This window comes from Arachis hypogaea, chromosome 20, assembly GCF_003086295.3.
Source record: "Arachis hypogaea cultivar Tifrunner chromosome 20, arahy.Tifrunner.gnm2.J5K5, whole genome shotgun sequence".
Taxonomy (NCBI): domain Eukaryota; kingdom Viridiplantae; phylum Streptophyta; class Magnoliopsida; order Fabales; family Fabaceae; genus Arachis; species Arachis hypogaea.
The window spans coordinates 93,180,697-93,198,210 of NC_092055.1; the positions used below are offsets into that span (position 1 = coordinate 93,180,697).

The 17,514-nt window shown below is 38.8% G+C and overlaps 1 non-coding gene across 1 annotated transcript; it reads right to left on the reverse strand.

The window, feature by feature from the left end:
- Positions 1-16,241: 16,241 nt before the first annotated feature.
- LOC112788500 (small nucleolar RNA R71) lies at positions 16,242-16,349 on the reverse strand. Its single transcript, XR_003195861.1, has one exon. It is a non-coding gene; the product is annotated as a small nucleolar RNA R71 (small nucleolar RNA).
- Between the last annotated feature and the right edge of the window lie 1,165 nt (positions 16,350-17,514).

Sequence of the window (17,514 nt, forward strand, 5' to 3'; positions counted from 1 at the left end):
TCAGAATGGACCATCCTGGATATATTCTATGATGGTTTATCTGAGCTATCAAAGATGTCATTGGATACTTCTGCAAGTGGATCCATTCACCTAAAGAAAACGCCTGCAGAAGCTCAAGAACTCATTGACATGGTTGCTAATAACCAGTTTATGTACACTTCTAAGAGGAATCCTGTGAGTAATAAGACACCTATGAAGAAGGAAGTTCTTGAAATTGATACTCTGAATGCCATATTGGCTCAGAATAAAATATTGACTCAGCAAATCAATATGATTTCTCAGAGTCTAAATGGAATGCAAGCTGCATCCAACAGTACTCAAGAGGCATCTTCTGAGGAAGAAGCTTATGATCCTGAGAACCCTGCAATAGCAGAGTTAAAATACATGGGTGAACCATATGGAAACACCTACAATCCATCATGGAGAAATCACCCAAATCTCTCATGGAAGGATCAAAAGCCTCAACAAGGCTTTAATAATGGTGGAAGAAACAGGTTTAGCAATAGCAAGCCTTTTCCATCATCCACTCAGCAACAGACACAGAATTCTGAGCAGAATCCATCTAGCTTAGCAAATTTAGTCTCTGATCTATCTAAGGCCACTGTGAGTTTCATGAATGAAACAAGGTCTTCCATTAGAAATTTGGAAGCACAAGTGGGCCAACTGAGTAAAAGGATCACTGAAATCCCTCCTAGTACTCTCCCAAGCAATACAGAAGAGAATCCAAAAGGAGAGTGCAAGGCCATTGAATTAATTACCATGGTCGAACCCACAAGAGAGGAGAAGGACGTGAATCCCAAGGAGGAAGACCTCCTGGGACGTCCAGTGATCAATAAGGAGCTTCCCTCTGAGGAACCTAAGGAATCTGAGACTCATCTAGAGACCATAGAGATTCCATTGAACCTCCTTATGCCATTCATGAGCTCTGATGAATATTCCTCTTCTGAAGAGAATGAGGATGTTACTGAAAAGCAAGCTGCTAAGTTCCTTGGTGCAATCATGAAGCTAAATGCCAAATTATTTGGTATTGAAACTTGGGAAGATGAACCTCCCTTGTTCACCAATGAACTAAGTGATCTGGATCAACTGACATTGCCTCAGAAGAGACAGGATCCTGGAAAGTTCATAATACCTTGTACCATAGGCACCATGATCTTTAAGGCTCTGTGTGACCTTGGTTCAGGAATAAACCTCATGCCCCTCTCTGTAATAGAGAAACTGAGAATCTATGGGATGCAAGCTGCTAAAATCTCATTAGAGATGGCAGACAATTCAAGAAAACAGGCTTATGGACAAGTAGAGGACGTGTTAGTGAAGGTTGAAGGCCTTTACATCCCTACTGATTTCATAGTCTTGGATACTGGAAAGGAAGAGGATGAATCCATCATCCTAGGAAGACCTTTCCTAGCCACAGCAAGAGCTGTGATTGATGTGGACAGAGGAGAATTGATCCTTCAAATAAATGAGGACAACCTTGTGTTTACAACTCAAGGATCTCTCTCTGCATCCATGGAGAGGAAGCAGAAAAAGCTTCTCTCAAAGCAGAGTCAACCAAAGCCCCCACAGTTAAACTCTAAGTTTGGTGTTGGAAGGCCACAACCAAACTCTAAGTTTGGTGTCAAACCCCTATATCCAAACTCTAAGTTTGGTATTGGGAGGTCTCAACAAAGCTCTGCACTTCTATGAGGCTCCATGAGAGCCCACTGTCAAGCTATTGACATTAAAGAAGCGCTTGTTGGGAGGCAACCCAATGTTTATTTATCTAATTTTATTTTTGTTTTTCATGTTTTCTTAGGTTCATGATCATGTGGAGTCACAAAATAAACGAAAAATTTAGAAACAGAATCAAAAACAGCGGAAGAAAAATCACACCCTGGAGGAAGCACCTGTCTGGCGTTCAACACCAGAACAGAGCATGGTTCTGGCGCTAAACGCCCAAAATGGGCAATATCTGGGTGCTGAACGCCCAAAATGGGTAGCATCTGGGCGCTGAACGCCAGAATTGCACCCTGGAGAAGAGCTGGCGCTGAACGCCCAGAACAAGCATGGTTCTGGCGTTCAACGCCAGAAATGGGCAACAAATGGGCGTTGAACGCCCAAAATGGGCAGCAACCTGGCGCTGAACGCCCAGAGTTGTGTGCAAGGGCATTTTACATGCCTAATTTGGTGCAAGGTTGTAAATCCTTGAACACCTCAGGATCTGTGGACCCCACAGGATCATCTCAGGATCTGTGCAGGATCATCTCAGGATCTGTGGACCTCACAGGATCCCCACCTACCTCCACTCACTCTCTTCTCTCTTCTCAATCATCCTCTATTCCCAATAAACACTCTTCCCCAAAACCCTTCACCTATCACCTCCATCTCTCTTCCCTATTAACCCTTCACCACTCACATCCACCCACTCTTCCCCATAAACCTACCCAATAAACTCCACCTACCTTCAAAATTCAAATCAATTTCCCACCCAAACCCACCCATATGGCCGAACCTTAACTCCCCCTCCCTTCCCTATATAAAGCCTTCCATTCTTCCTCATTTTCACACAACACAACCCTCTCTTCTCTTCTTGGCCGAAACACACCTCCCCCCTCTTCTCCATCTTTTCTTCTTCTTCTTCATCTAATTCTTTATTTTCTTGCTCGAGGGCGAGCAATATTCTAAGTTTGGTGTGGTAAAAGCATAAGCTTTTTGTTTTTCCATTACCATTGATGGCACCTAAGACCGGAGAATCCTCTAGAAAAGGGAAAGGGAAAACAAAAACTTCCACCTCCGAGTCATGGGAGATGGAAAAATTCATCTCCAAAGCTCATCAAGACCACTTCTATGATGTTGTGGCCAAGAAGAAGGTAATCCCCGAGGTCCCTTTCAAACTCAAAAGAAATGAGTATCCGGAGATCCGACATGAAATTCAAAGAAGAGGTTGGGAAGTTCTAACAAATCCCATCCAACAAGTCGGCATCCTAATGGTTCAAGAGTTCTATGCCAATGCATGGATCACCAAGAACCATGATCAAAGTAAGAACCCGGATCCAAAGAACTATGTTACAATGGTTCGGGGGAAATACTTGGATTTTAGTCCGGAAAATGTGAGGTTGGCGTTTAACTTGCCTATGATGCAAGGAGATGAACGCCCCTACACTAGAAGGGTCAACTTTAATCAAAGGTTGGACTAAGTCCTCATGGACATATGTGTGGAAGGAGCTCAATGGAAGATTGACTCCAAAGGCAAGCCGGTTCAACTAAGAAGATTGGACCTCAAGCCTGTGGCTAGAGGATGGTTGGAGTTCATCCAACGCTCCATTATCCCCACTAGCAACCGATCTGAAGTTACTGTGGATCGGGCCATCATGATCCATAGCATCATGATTGGAGAAGAAGTAGAGGTTCATGAAGTCATCTCCCTTGAACTCTACAAAATAGCCGAAAAGCCCTCTCCGGGGGCAAGGCTAGCTTTTCCTCATCTTATCTGCCATCTATGTTACTCAGCTGGAGCTTCCATAGAAGGAGACATTCCCATTGAGGAAGAAAAGCCCATCACTAAGAAAAAGATGGAGCAAGCAAGAGAGCCCATTCATGGAGCTCAAGAGGCACAGGAAGCTCATCACCATGAGATCCTGGAGATGCCTCAAATGCATTTTCCTCCACAAAACTATTGGGAGCAATTCAACACCTCCCTAGAAGAATTAAGTTCCAACATGGGACAATTAAGGGTGGAACATCAAGAGCACTCCATCATCCTTCATGAAATTAGAGAAGATCAAAAAGCAATGAGGGAGGAGCAACAAAGACAAGGAAGAGACATAGAAGAGCTCAAGGACATCATTGGTTCCTCAAGAAGGAAACGCCACCATCACTAAGGTAGACTCATTCCTTGTTCTTACTTTCTCTGTTTTTTGTTTTCTCTATGTTAAGTGCTTATCTATGTTTGTGTCTTCATTACATGATCATTAGTAGTTAGTAACTTTGTCTTAAAGTTATGAATATCCTATGAATCCATCACCTCTCTTAAATGAAAAATGTTTTAATTCAAAAGAACAAGAAGTACATGAGTTTTGAATTTATCCTTGAACTTAGTTTAATTATATTGATGTGGTGACAATGCTTCTTGTTTTCTGAATGTATGCTTGAACAATACATATGTCTTTTGAAGTTGTTGTTTAAGAATGTTAAATATGTTGGCTCTTGAAAGAATGATGACTAGGAAACATGTTATTTGATAATCTGAAAAATCATAAAAATGATTCTTGAAGCAAGAAAAAGCAGCAAAGAACAAAGCTTGCAGAAAAAAAAAAGGGGCGAAAAAAATAGAAAGAAAGAGAAAAAGCCAAAAGCTCTTAAAACCAAGAGGCAAGCGCAAAAAGCCAATAACCCTTAAAACCAAAAGGCAAGGGCAAAGAAAAAGGATCCCAAGGCTTTGAGCATCAGTGGATAGGAGGGCCTAAAGGAATAAAATCCTGGCCTAAGCGGCTAAACCAAGCTGTCCCTAACCATGTGCTTGTGGCGTGTAGGTGTCAAGTGAAAACTTGAGACTGAGCGGTTAAAGTCAAGGTCCAAAGCAAAAAAAAAGAGTGTGCTTAAGAACCCTGGACACCTCTAATTGGGGACTTTAGCAAAGCTGAGTCACAATCTGAAAAGGTTCACCCAATTATGTGTCTGTGGCATTTATGTATCCGGTGGTAATACTGGAAAACAAAGTGCTTAGGGCCACAGCCAAGACTCATAAAGAAGCTGTGTTCAAGAATCATCATACTGAACTAGGAGAGTCAATAACACTATCTAAACTCTGAGTTCCTATAGATGCCAATCATTCTGAACCTCCATGGATAAAGTGAGATGCCAAAACTATTCAAGAGGCAAAAAGCTACAAGTCCCGCTCATCTGATTGGAGCTATGTTTCATTGATAGTTTGGAATTTATAGTATATTCTCTTCTTTTTATCCTATTTTATTTTCAGTTGCTTGGGGACAAGCAACAATTTAAGTTTGGTGTTGTGATGAGCGGATAATTTATACACTTTTTGGCATTATTTTTAGTATGTTTTTAGTAGAATCTAGTTACTTTTAGGGATGTTTTCATTAGTTTTTATGTTAAATTCACATTTCTGGACTTTACTATGAGTTTGTGTGTTTTTCTGTGATTTCAGGTATTTTCTGGCTGAAATTGAGGGACTTGAGCAAAAATCAGATTCAGAGGTTGAAGAAGGACTGCTGATGCTGTTGGATTCTGACCTCCCTGCACTCAAAATAGATTTTCTGGAGCTACAAAACTCAAAATAGTGCGCTTCCAATTGTGTTGGAAAGTAGACATCCAGGGCTTTCCAGCAATATATAATAGTCTATACTTTGCCCAAGTTTAGATGACGCAAACTGACGTTCAACGCCAGATCTCTGCCCAATTCTGGCGTCCAGCGCCAGAAACAAGTTGCAAAGTGGAGTTCAACACCCAAACTGGCACAAAAGCTGGCGTTCAACTCCAAGAATGACCTCTCCACGTGTAGACTTCAAGCTCAGCCCAAGCACACACCAAGTGGGCCCCGGAAGTGGATTTATGCATCAATTACTTACTTCTGTAAACCCTAGTAGCTAGTTTATTATAAATGGGACCTTTTACTATTGTATTAGACATCTTTGGAATCATCTTTGGATTATCTTTTGATCTATTGATCACGTTTGGGGGCTGGCCATTCGGCCATGCCTGGACCTTCATTACTTATGTATTTTCAACGGTAGAGTTTCTGCACTCCATAGATTAAGGTGTGGAGCTCTGCTGTTCCTCAAAGATTAATGCAAAGTACTACTGTTTTCTATTCAATTCATCTTATTTCGCTTCTAAGATATTCATTCGCACTTCAACCTGAATGTGATGAACGTGACAATCATCATCATTCCCTATGAACGCGTGCCTGACAACCACTTCCGTTCTACATTAGATTGAATGAGTATCTCTTAGATCTCTTAATCAGAATCTTCGTGGTATAAGCTAGATTGATGGCGGCATTCATGAGAGTCTGGAAAGTCTAAACCTTGTCCGTGGTATTCCGAGTAGGACTCTGGGATTGAATGACTGTGACGAACTCCAAACTCGCGAGTGCTGGGCGTAGTGACAGACGCAAAAGGATAGTAAATTCTATTCCAGTATGATCGAGAACCTCCAAGATGATTAGCCATGCAGTGATAGCGCATCGGACCATTTTCACATAGAGGAATAGGATGCAACCAACGACAAGGGTGATGCCTCCAGACGATTAGCCGTGCTGTGACAGAGCATTTGGACCATTTTTCCGAGAGGATTGAAAGTAGCCATTGGCACCGGTGACATCCTTACATAAAGCCAGCCATAGAAAGGAGTAAGACGGATTGGATGAAGACAGCAGGAAAGCAGAGGTTCAGAGGAATGAATGCATCTCCATACGCTTATCTGAAATTCTCACCAATGATTTACATAAGTATTTCTATCCTTATTTTAGTATTAATTTCGAAAACTCCATAACTATTTTATATCCGCCTGACTGAGATTTACAAGGTGACCATAGCTTGCTTCATACCAACAATCTCCGTGGGATCGACCCTTACTCACGTAAGGTTTATTACTTGGACGACCCAGTGCACTTGCTAGTTAGTTATGCGAAGTTGTGAAGATATGTTTAGACCATGGTTCTGTGCATCCGTTTTTGGTGCCATCGCCAGGGAATAAATTTCGAACAGTAATTCACAACCTGAGTAACAATTTCGCATACCAGTGCCTTCCCTCCCATGCAACGGAGCCAACACTCAAATAGCCATTTGAATGATTGGATGTCCTCATTTTTCATTTTCACGAATCCGAGAAGTGTCGACTGACCGTGGTGATTCACGCCCACAAAAGAACCTAAAACCAGATTTTACCTGCATAAATAAATGTACCCAGACTGTGATGAACCGAACTTTGTAAATTCACTTAACCTAAAATTCTATGTGACTGAACCAAATATCTGTTTGTGTTGTAGGTGGTAACAAATAAAACCACGTCTCCGAAATACTCACATGCAGCCCTGCTTCTTGCGTCGACCCAGAATGCATGTTCGATGTAGTGATCGCCTTCAAGGTTGAGCTCAAAGAAGAAATTTTTGTTCTTCTCTTTCATTCTTAGTAGGTACTTTCCAAATTCTTTGGCATCATCTTATTCGGAAACATTCCGTACTACCCTTGTGATGTAATTCCTGATGTCTTTTTCTATAAAATTTAGTTCACGGTGGCTGCCAGCTGCTGCCACAAATGATTGGTAAGTTTTGCTCGGTCTGATTCCGGCTTCCTTGTTGGTTTCAATGGTGCAACGCACAAACATGCTTAGCTCCATGTGTTGTTTGAGCATCTCTGTTCGGTCTAGACAGCAGGGATGTGAATGATTCAAAACAACTTTGGAAATTGTCCAAAGACCGATGGTGCACGAAATTGTGATTACACTTTTCACAATTCCACACAACTAACCAGCAAGTGCACTGGGTCGTCCAAGTAATACCTTACGTGAGTAAGGGTCGATCCCAAAGAGATTGTCGGCTTGAAGCAAGCTATGGTTATTTTGTAAATCTTAGTCAAGAGATTAATGATAAGAGTGATTATATTTATGAAAAATAAATAACATAAAATAAATAGTACTTGTGATTCAGTAATGAGAAACAGGCTGAGGTTCCGGAGATGCTCTGTCATCTGAATCTCTGCTTTCCTACTGTCTTCTTCTCCAAACACGCATGGCTTCCTTCCATAGTAGGCTGTATGATCCTCTCAGATGAAAAATACCAAGCGCTGTCATCGCACGGCTAATCATCTGTCGGTTCTCACTAGTGTCGGAATAGGACCATTATCCTTTTGCACACTGTCACTGCGCCCAACATTCGCGAGTTTGAAGCTCGTCACAGTCATCCCCTTCCAGATCCTACTCGGAATAGCACATACAAGGTTTAGACTTTTCGGATCCCAATAATGCTGCCAATGATTCTAACCTATACCACGAATGTTCTAACCTCTGGACTCGGTCCATAGATTAGAAACCCAAGAGATACGCACTCAAGCTGTCGCCCAATGACTATGTTGAGCTCAGATAGAACGGAGTGGTTGTCAGGCACATGTTCATAGGATTGAGGATAGTGATGAGTGTCACAAATCATCATATTCTCCATGTTGCAATACGAGTGAGTATCTTAGAATAGAATCAAGCGTAATTGAATAGAAAACAGTAGTAATTGCATTAATCCATTGAAACACAGCAGAGCTCCTCACCCCCACCTATGGGGTTTAGAGACTCATGCCGTCAAAGGTACAATATGAAATGTAAAAATGTCATAAGTTGTAAACTGAATCTCTAAAAGTAGTTTTTATACTAAACTAATAAATGCCAGCTTTGGTGCCAGTTTGGGCGTTTAACTCCAATTCTGGTGCCAGTTTGGGTGTTTTACGCTAGAAATTTTAGGCTTACTTTGAGTGTCAGTTTGGGCCATCAAATCTCAGAAAAAATATGGACTATTATATATTGCTGGAAATCCCATGATGTCTACTTTCCAACGCAATTGAGAGCGTGCCATTTGGGCTTCTGTAGCTCTATAAAATCCACTTCGAGTGCAGGGAGGTCAGAATCCAACAGCATCTGCAGTCCTTTTTCAACCTCTGAATCAGATTTTTGCTCAGATCCCTCAATTTCAGCCAGAAAATACCTAAAATCATAGAAAAACACACAAACTCATAGTAAAGTCCAGAAATGTGATTTTTGAATAAAAACTAATAAAAATATAATAAAAAGTAACTAAAACATACTAAAAACTATGTAAAAACAATGCCAAAAAGGGTATAAATTATCAGCTCATCACAACACCAAAATTAAATTGTTGCTTGTCCCCCAGCAACTAAAAACAAAATAGGATAAAAAGAAGAGAATATACAATAAACTCCAACAATGAAGATTAGTCTTAATTAGATGAGCGGGACTAGTGGCTTTTTGCTTCTGAACAGTTTTGGCATCTCATTTTATCCTGTGAAGTTCAGAATGATTGGCATCCATAGGAACTCAGAATTCAGATAGTGTTATTGATTCTCCTAGTTCAGTATGTTGATTCTTGAACACAGCTACTTTATGAGTCTTGGTCGTGACCCTAAGCATTTTGTTTTCCAGTATTACCACTAGATACATAAATGCCACAGACACATAACTGGGTGAACCTTTTCAGATTGTGACTCAGCTTTGCTAGAGTCCCCAGTTAGAGGTGCCCAAAGCTCTTAAGCACACTCTTTTTGCTTTGAACTACGACTTTAACCGCTCAGTCTCAAGCTTTTTGCTTGACACTTTCACGCCACAAGCACATGGTTAGGGACAGCTTGATTTAGCCGCTTAGGCCAGGATTTTATTCCTTTGGGCCCTCCTATCTGTTAATGCTCAAATCCTTGGATCCTTTTTACCCTTGCCTTTTAGTTTAAAGGGTTACTGGCTTTTTCTCCTTGCTTTTAATTTTTCTCTCTCTCTCTTTTTTTACTGCTTTTTCTTGCTTCAAGAATCAATTTTATGATTTTTCAGATTATCAATAACATGTCTCCTTTTTCATTATTCTTTCAAGAGCCAACAATTTTAACATTCATAAACTCCACTATAAAAAATATGCACTATTCAAGCATTCATTCAAAAAACAAAAAGTATTGCTACCACATCAAAATAATTAAACTAATTTCAAGATGAATTTCGAAATCCATGTACTTCTTGTTGTTTTGCAATTAAAAACATTTTTCATTTAAGAAAGGTGAAGGATTCATAGGACATTCATAGCTTTAAGACATAGACTCTAAACTTTATTGATCATGAAATAAAAATAAGACATGAAATAAGCATGAAAGCAGACAATTAATAATAAAAGAAAGGAAATTAAAAAAAGATAAATGACTCTAATACTAATGCTCATGTAACTCTTAAAATAGATCTCTAATAACAAAAGTTATCATAGAATTAGGACTTAACAACCTGCATTGGAAGAGGCAAATGCTCCTTCAATTTGTGGGACGCCTGGCTCTTTAAGGGACAGCTTCTGGCGCTTTAGCTCCTGTATTTCACACCCTTGTTTCTCTTGTTCTATGAGCAGTTTGCAAAGCGTGCTGTTTTGATTCTGCTGCTCCTCTTTGAGTTGATTCACAGCTTCTTGCAGCTTGGTGACAGATGCTTCTAAGCGAGCCCAAGAGTCAAATTGAGGAATTTCTGGAAGGAGTTCATGCGCCCCCCTCTTGGTGGGGTTATCTTGAATTTGAGGTCCATCCATCACTTTTTTTGGTGATTGGGCGTTCAACTGGGATAAATTCATCCACACCCATCTGTACCCCCGCATCTTTGCATAGCAGACTAATCAAGCTTGGGTAGGCCAATTTCGCCTCAGTGGATTCCTTGTTTGCAATTGTGTAAATTTCACAAGGAATTAATTGATGAACCTCCACTTCTTTTCCCAGCATAATACAGTGGATCATCACTGCTCTTTTGACAGTGACTTCAGAGTGGTTACTGGTGGGAAGTATGGATCACCCAATGAAATCTAGCCAGCCCCTAGCAACTGGCTTAAGGTCTCCTCTCTTTAGTTGGTTTGGGATACCTTTTGAATTGGTTATCCACTTGGTTCCAGGGAGGCATATGTCATCTAGAACTTGATCCAACTTTTTATCTTTAGCCATTCTCCTATTAAAGGATTCTGGATCATCCTGCAGTTGAGAAAGTTTGAGGACTTCTCTCACTTTGTCAAGATAGAAGTAGATAATTCTCCCTCTAACCATGGTTTGAAAAGTGTGGAAGGTAGTTCCCTCCATTCTTTGCTTATCTGTCAGCCACAGATTTGCATAGAATTCCTGGACCATGTTTCTTCCCACATTCATCTCAGGATTAGCTAGGATTTCCCAGCCTTTGTTTCAAATCTACTCTTGGATCTCCAGATATTCGTCTTCTTTCATATCGAACTTGACTTCCGGGATCACTAATCTTCTGCACACTATTTTGAAGTAATGATCTGCATGTTCTTTGGTGCAGAACCTCTCATGCATCCATTGTGGTTTTGGATTGTTTTTTTTTTCTTGCCTCTTGGAGTGGTTTTTTTTTCCTTTAGGGGCCATGATCTTGGTTAATGATCACGGAAAATCACACCAAACTTAGAGGTTTGCTTGTCCTCAAGCAAAAGCAAAGAAAGAAGATGAGTAGATGGAGAGAATGATTCGAATGATGGAGGAGGGGTGATGGCCGAATGTATAAATAGAGGGGAGGGAGGGTATGGTTTCGAAATTTTAGAAAAAGATATGATTGATACAAGATAAACATGACGTGCAAAAGAGAAGATAGTTTTCAAAATTTAAAAGATATGAAGAAGATATAAGGAAGCTAAATCCAAAATTTTTTGTTTATGCATCTAAAAAATAAAAGATAATATGAATGAATTGAAAAGATTTGAAAAGAAATTGGAAAGATAAATGATTTTTTGAAAAAGATTTGAAAAGAATTTGAAGAAGAATCAATAAGAATTTATAAGTTTATAAATTTTTGTGAATGGAAATTAAAAGATGAATGTTTGTAATGTTTGGATGTAGAAAATTTTGATTTAAAACATGAAAATTCGAAAAAATTTGAATTGAAACGAAATTACCTTTCCCCTAGCTGTTCTTACATTAAACGCCCAGAATGATATCCATTCTGGCGTTTAACGCCCATCTGGTGGCCATTTTGGGCGTTTAACGCCCAGCCAGGTACCCTGGCTGGCATTAAACGCCAGAAATCCTTCTTCACTGGGTATTTTTCTGAACACCCAGAATGGCCCAGATTACCTCTTTACTGGCGTTTTGACGCCAATGAGCTCCTTTCCTTTGTGATTTCTCTGTTTTATGTGTTGAACCTCCATTTTCCTGACCTATTCACTGAAAATATATTAATTAACAAGGAAAACAAAATTAAAAAGACTTATCTAACTATTAAAAATATCTAATTATTGATAATGGCTGGGTTGCCTCCCAGCAAGTGCTTCTTTACTGTCTTTAGCTGGACTTTACTAAGCTTTTAACTTAGTCTCAGCTTTGAGCATTCTTGATCAACATTGCCTTCAAGATAATGTTTGATTCTCTGTCCATTAACAATGAACTTTTTGTCAGAATCAATATCTTGAAGTTCTACATAGCCATATGGTGACACACTTGTAATCACATATGGGCCCCTTGATGAGCGGATAATTTATACGCTTTTTGGCATTATTTTTAGTATGTTTTTAGTATAATTTAGTTAGTTTTCACTATGTTATTATTATTTTTTGAATGAAAATCACATTTCTGGACTTTACTAGGAGTTTGTGTGTTTTTCTGTGATTTCAGGTAATTTCTGGCTGGAATTGAGGGACCTGAGCAAAATCTGATTCAGAGGCTTAAAAAGGACTGCAGATGCTGTTGGATTCTGACCTCCCTGCACTCAAAATGGATTTTCTGGAGCTATAGAACCCCAAATGGTGCGCTCTAAATTGCGTTGAAAAGTAGACATCCAGGGCTTTCCCGCAATATATAATAGTCCATACTTTGCCTGAGTTTAGATGACGCAAACTGGCGTTTAACGCCAGCTTCCTGCCCTATTCTAGAGTTAAACGCTAGAAACAGGCTACAACCTGGCGTTTAACTCCAAAAAGAGTCTCTACACATGAAAGCTCAATGCTCAGTCCAAGCACACACCAAGTGGGCCCGGAAGTGGATTTTTGCATCATTTACTTATCTTCTGTAACCCTAGTAACTAGTTTAGTATAAATAGAACTTTTTACTATTGTATGCAGAGTCTTTTGACCGATCTCTGATTAGTCTTATGCAATCTTAGACCTTTATGGGGGCTGGCCATTCGGCCATGCCTGGACCTTCATCACTTATGTATTTTCAACGGTAGAGTTTCTACATACCATAGATTAAGGTGTGGAGCTCTGCTGTTCCTCATGAATTAATGCAAAGTACTATTATTTTTCTATTCAATTCAAGCTTATTCCTATTCTAAGATATTCATTCGCACCCAAGAACATGATGAATGTGATGATTATGTGACGCTCATCACCATTCTCACCTATGAACGCGTGCCTAACAACTACTTCCGTTCTACATGAAGATGAGATAGAATGAGTATCTCTTAGGTATCTAATACAGGGGACCGAGTCCGAGATATTAGAATCTTCGTGGTATAAGTTAGAACCCATGGACGGCCATTCCTGAGATCCGAAAAGTCTAAACCTTGTCTGTGGTATTCCAAGTAGGATTTGGGAATGGATGGTTGTGACGAGCTTCAAACTCGCGAGTGCTGGGCATAGTGACAGACCCAAAAGGATAGTAAATCCTATTCCAGTACGATCGAGAACCGACAGATGATTAGCCATGCAGTGACAGTGCATTGGACCATTTTCACAGAGAGGACGGGATGTAGCCATTGACAACGGTGATGCCCAATATACAGCTTGCCATGAAAAGGAGTATGAAGGATTGGATGAAGACAGCAGGAAAGCAGAGGTTCAGGAGGAACAAAAGCATCTTTATACGCTTATCTGAAATTCTCACCAATGAATTACATAAGTATCTCTATCTTTATTTTACGTTTTATTTATCTTTTAATTATCAAATCTCTATAACCATTTGAATCCGCCTGACTGAGATTTACAAGGTGACCATAGCTTGCTTCAGGCCGACAATCTCCGTGGGATCGACCTTTACTCACGTAAGGTTTATTACTTGGACGACCCAGTGCACTTGCTGGTTAGTTGTGCAAAGTTGTGACAAAGTGTGATTCACGTTTGAGAGCACCAAGTCTTTGGCACCGTTGTTGATGATCACAATTTCGTGCACTAAGTTTTTGACGCCGTTGCCGGGGATCGTTCGAGTTTGGACAACTGACGGTTCATCTTGTTGCTCAGATTAGGTAATTTTATTTTAATTTTAAGTTTTTGTTTTTATTCTTTTTATTTTCGAAAAATCAAAGAAAAAAATATATTTTTCAAAAAAATTTATTCTATGTTCTTCATAATTTTTAAGAATGAATTCTAGAGTTTCATGAAGCATGTTGAAACCTGGCTGGCTGTAAAGCCATGTCTAATTCATTTGGACTGGGGCTTCCACTTATCAGCATAGAATGAAGTTGGATGAAGTATCAGCTGTTGTATGTCTGATTTGTATCTGCTAAAGCTTGGCTGGCCATTGGCCATGTCTAGTGTTTTGGACCGGAGCTTTCACTGAAAGCTTGGCTGGCTAGTAAGCCATGTCTAATTCCTGGACTGGAGCTTTAGACTAACTTTGCAAGATTCCTGGAATTCCTATTAAAATTTTTGAAATCCTTATTTTACTTTTTCCAAATAATTTTCGAAAAATCCAAAAAAAATTATAAAATCATAAAACCAAAAAATAATTTTGTGTTTCTTGTTTGAGTCTTGAGTCAAATTTTAAGTTTGGTGTCAATTGCATGTTTCTAAAATTTCTTGCATTTTTCGAAAATTCATGCATTGCATTCTTCATGATCTTCAAGTTGTTCTTGATGAATCCTCTTGTTTGATCTTCACATGCATTCTAAGTTTGGTGTCTTGCATGTTTTCTTTTCTTGAAAATTTTTCAAAGATAAGTTCTTGTTGTTCATCATGATCTTCAAAGTGTTCTTGGTGTTCATCTTGACATTCATAGTGTTCTTGCATGCATCAGTTGTTTTGATCCAAAACTTTTATGCATTGGGTATTTTTATTGTTTTTCTCTCTCATCATTAAAAAGTCAAAAATAAAAAAAATATATCTATCCCTTATTCTCTCATAAATTTTCGAAAATTTGAGTTGACTTTTTCAAATTTTTTTAAAATTTAGTTGTTTCTTATGAGTCAAGTCAAATTTTCAATTTAAAAACCTTAATTTTTTCAAATCTTTTTTCAAAAAAATCAAATCTTTTTCATTTTTTTCTCATAATTTTCGAAAATTTCAAATTGATTTTCAAAAATCTTTTTCTTATTTTGTTTCATAATTTCAAAATCTATGCTAACAATTAATGTGATTGATTCAAAAATTTTAAGTTTGTTACTTGCCTAGTAAGAAAGGTTCAATCTTTAAACTCTAGAATCATATCTTTTTAGTTTCTTGTTAGTCAAGTAATCAACTTTAATTTTCAAAATCAAATCTTTTTAAATTTCTTTTTTCAAATCTTTTTCAAAATAAGTTTCAATCACATCTTTTTCAAAATCAATTTCAAAATCTTTTCTAACTTCTTATCTTTTCAAAATTGATTTTCAAATCTCTTTCAATTAATCTTACCTTTTCGTTTGATTCTCATCTTTTTCAAAACTACCTAACTAATTCTCTCTCTCTTAATTTTCGAAAATTACCTTCCTTTTTTTCAAAATTCCTTTTTAATTAACCAATTGAATTAAATTTTAATTTAATTTTAATTCTCTTTTTTTTTTTAATTTTTGAATTATAACTTTAATTTTTAAATTAAAAACAAAAATATTTTTCTTTTCTTTTCAATGATTTTCGAAAATTCTTCTCCCTCATCTCCTTTTAATTATTTATTTATTTACTAACACTCCTCTTCATCAAAGAATTCAAACCCACTCTTCTCCCTTGTGTTTGGATTCTTATCTTTTCCTTCTTCAATTCTTATCTTCTTATACTCACATAGAGGAATCTCTATACTGTAACATAGAGGATTCCATATTTTCTTTTTTGTTTTCTTCTTTTTCATATGAGCAGGAACAAGGATAAGAACATTCTTGTTGAAGCTAATCCTAAACCTGAAAGGACTCTGAAGAGGAAGCTAAGGGAAGCTAAAGCACAACTCTCTGGAGAAAATCTGACAGAAATTTTTGAAAAAGAAGGAGACATGGCCGAAAATAATAACAATGCAAGGAAGATGCTTGGTGACTTTACTGCACCAAATTTCAATTTACATGAAAGAAGCATCTCAATCCCTGCCATTGGAGCAAACAATTTTGAGCTAAAGCCTCAATTAGTTTCTCTGATGCAACAGAATTGCAAGTTTCATGGACTTCCATCAGAAAATCCTTTTCAGTTCTTAACTGAATTCTTACAAATCTGTGATACTGTTAAGACCAATGGGGTTGATCCCAAGGTCTACAGACTTATGCTTTTCCCGTTTACTGTAAGAGACAGAGCTAGAGTATGGTTGGACTCTCAACCTAAAGATAGCCTGAACTCTTGGGATAAGCTGTTTACGGCTTTCTTAGCCAAGTTATTTCCTCCTCAAAAGCTTAGCAAGCTTAGAGTGGATGTTCAAACCTTCAAACAGAAAGAAGGTGAATCCCTCTATGAAGCTTGGGAGAGATACAAAGAACTGACCAAAAAGTGTCCTTCTGACATGCTTTTAGAATGGACCATCCTGGATATATTCTATGATGGTCTGTCTGAATTATCTAAGATGTCACTGGACCATTCTGCAGGTGGATCCATTCACCTAAAGAAAACGCCTGCAGAAGCTCAGGAACTCATTGACATGGTTGCTAATAACCAGTTCATGTACACTTCTGAAAGGAATCCTGTGAGTAATGGGACGCCTCAGAGGAAGGGAGTTCTTGAAATTGATACTCAGAATGCCATATTGGCTCAGAACAAAATATTGACTCAGCAAGTCAATATGATTTCTCAGAGTCTGAATGGAATGCAAGCTGTATCCAACAGTACTCAAGAGGCATCTTCTGAAGAAGAAGCTTATGATCCTGAGAACCCTGCAATAGTAGAGGTGAATTACATAGGGGAACCCTATGGAAATACCTATAATCCCTCATGGAGAAATCATCCAAATTTCTCATGGAAGGATCAACAAAAGCCTCAACAAGGCTTTAACAATGGTGGAAGAAACAGGTTTAGCAATAGCAAGCCTTTTCCATCATCCACTCAGCAACAAACAGAGAATTCTGAGCAGAATCTATATAGCTTAGCAAATATAGTCTCTGATCTATCTAAGGCCACTTTAAGTTTCATGAATGAAACAAGGTCCTCCATTAGAAATTTGGAGGCACAAATGGGCCAGCTGAGTAAAAGAGTCACTGAAACCCCTCCTAGTACTTTCCCAAGCAATACAGAAGAGAATCCAAAAAGAGAGTGCAAGGCCATTACCTTGCTTGGTGTGGCCGAACCCAAAGAGGAGGAGGAGGACGTGAATCCCAGTGAGGAAGACCTCTTGAGACGTTCAGTGACCAATAGGGAGTATCCCTTTGAGGAACCAAAGGAATCTGAAGGTCATCTAGAGACCATAGATATTCCATTAAACCTTCTTCTGCCCTTCATAAGCTCTGATGAGTATTCTTCTTCTGAAGAGAATGAAGGAGTTACTGAAGAGCAAGTTGCTAAGTACCTTGGTGCAATCATGAAGCTGGATTTCAAATTATTTGGTAATGAGACTTGGGAAGATGAACCTCCCTTGCTCACCAATGAACTGAATGCATTGGATAGGCAGAAATTACCTCAAAAGAAACAGATCCTAATAAATTCCTAATACCATGTACCATAGGCACCATGACCTTTGAGAA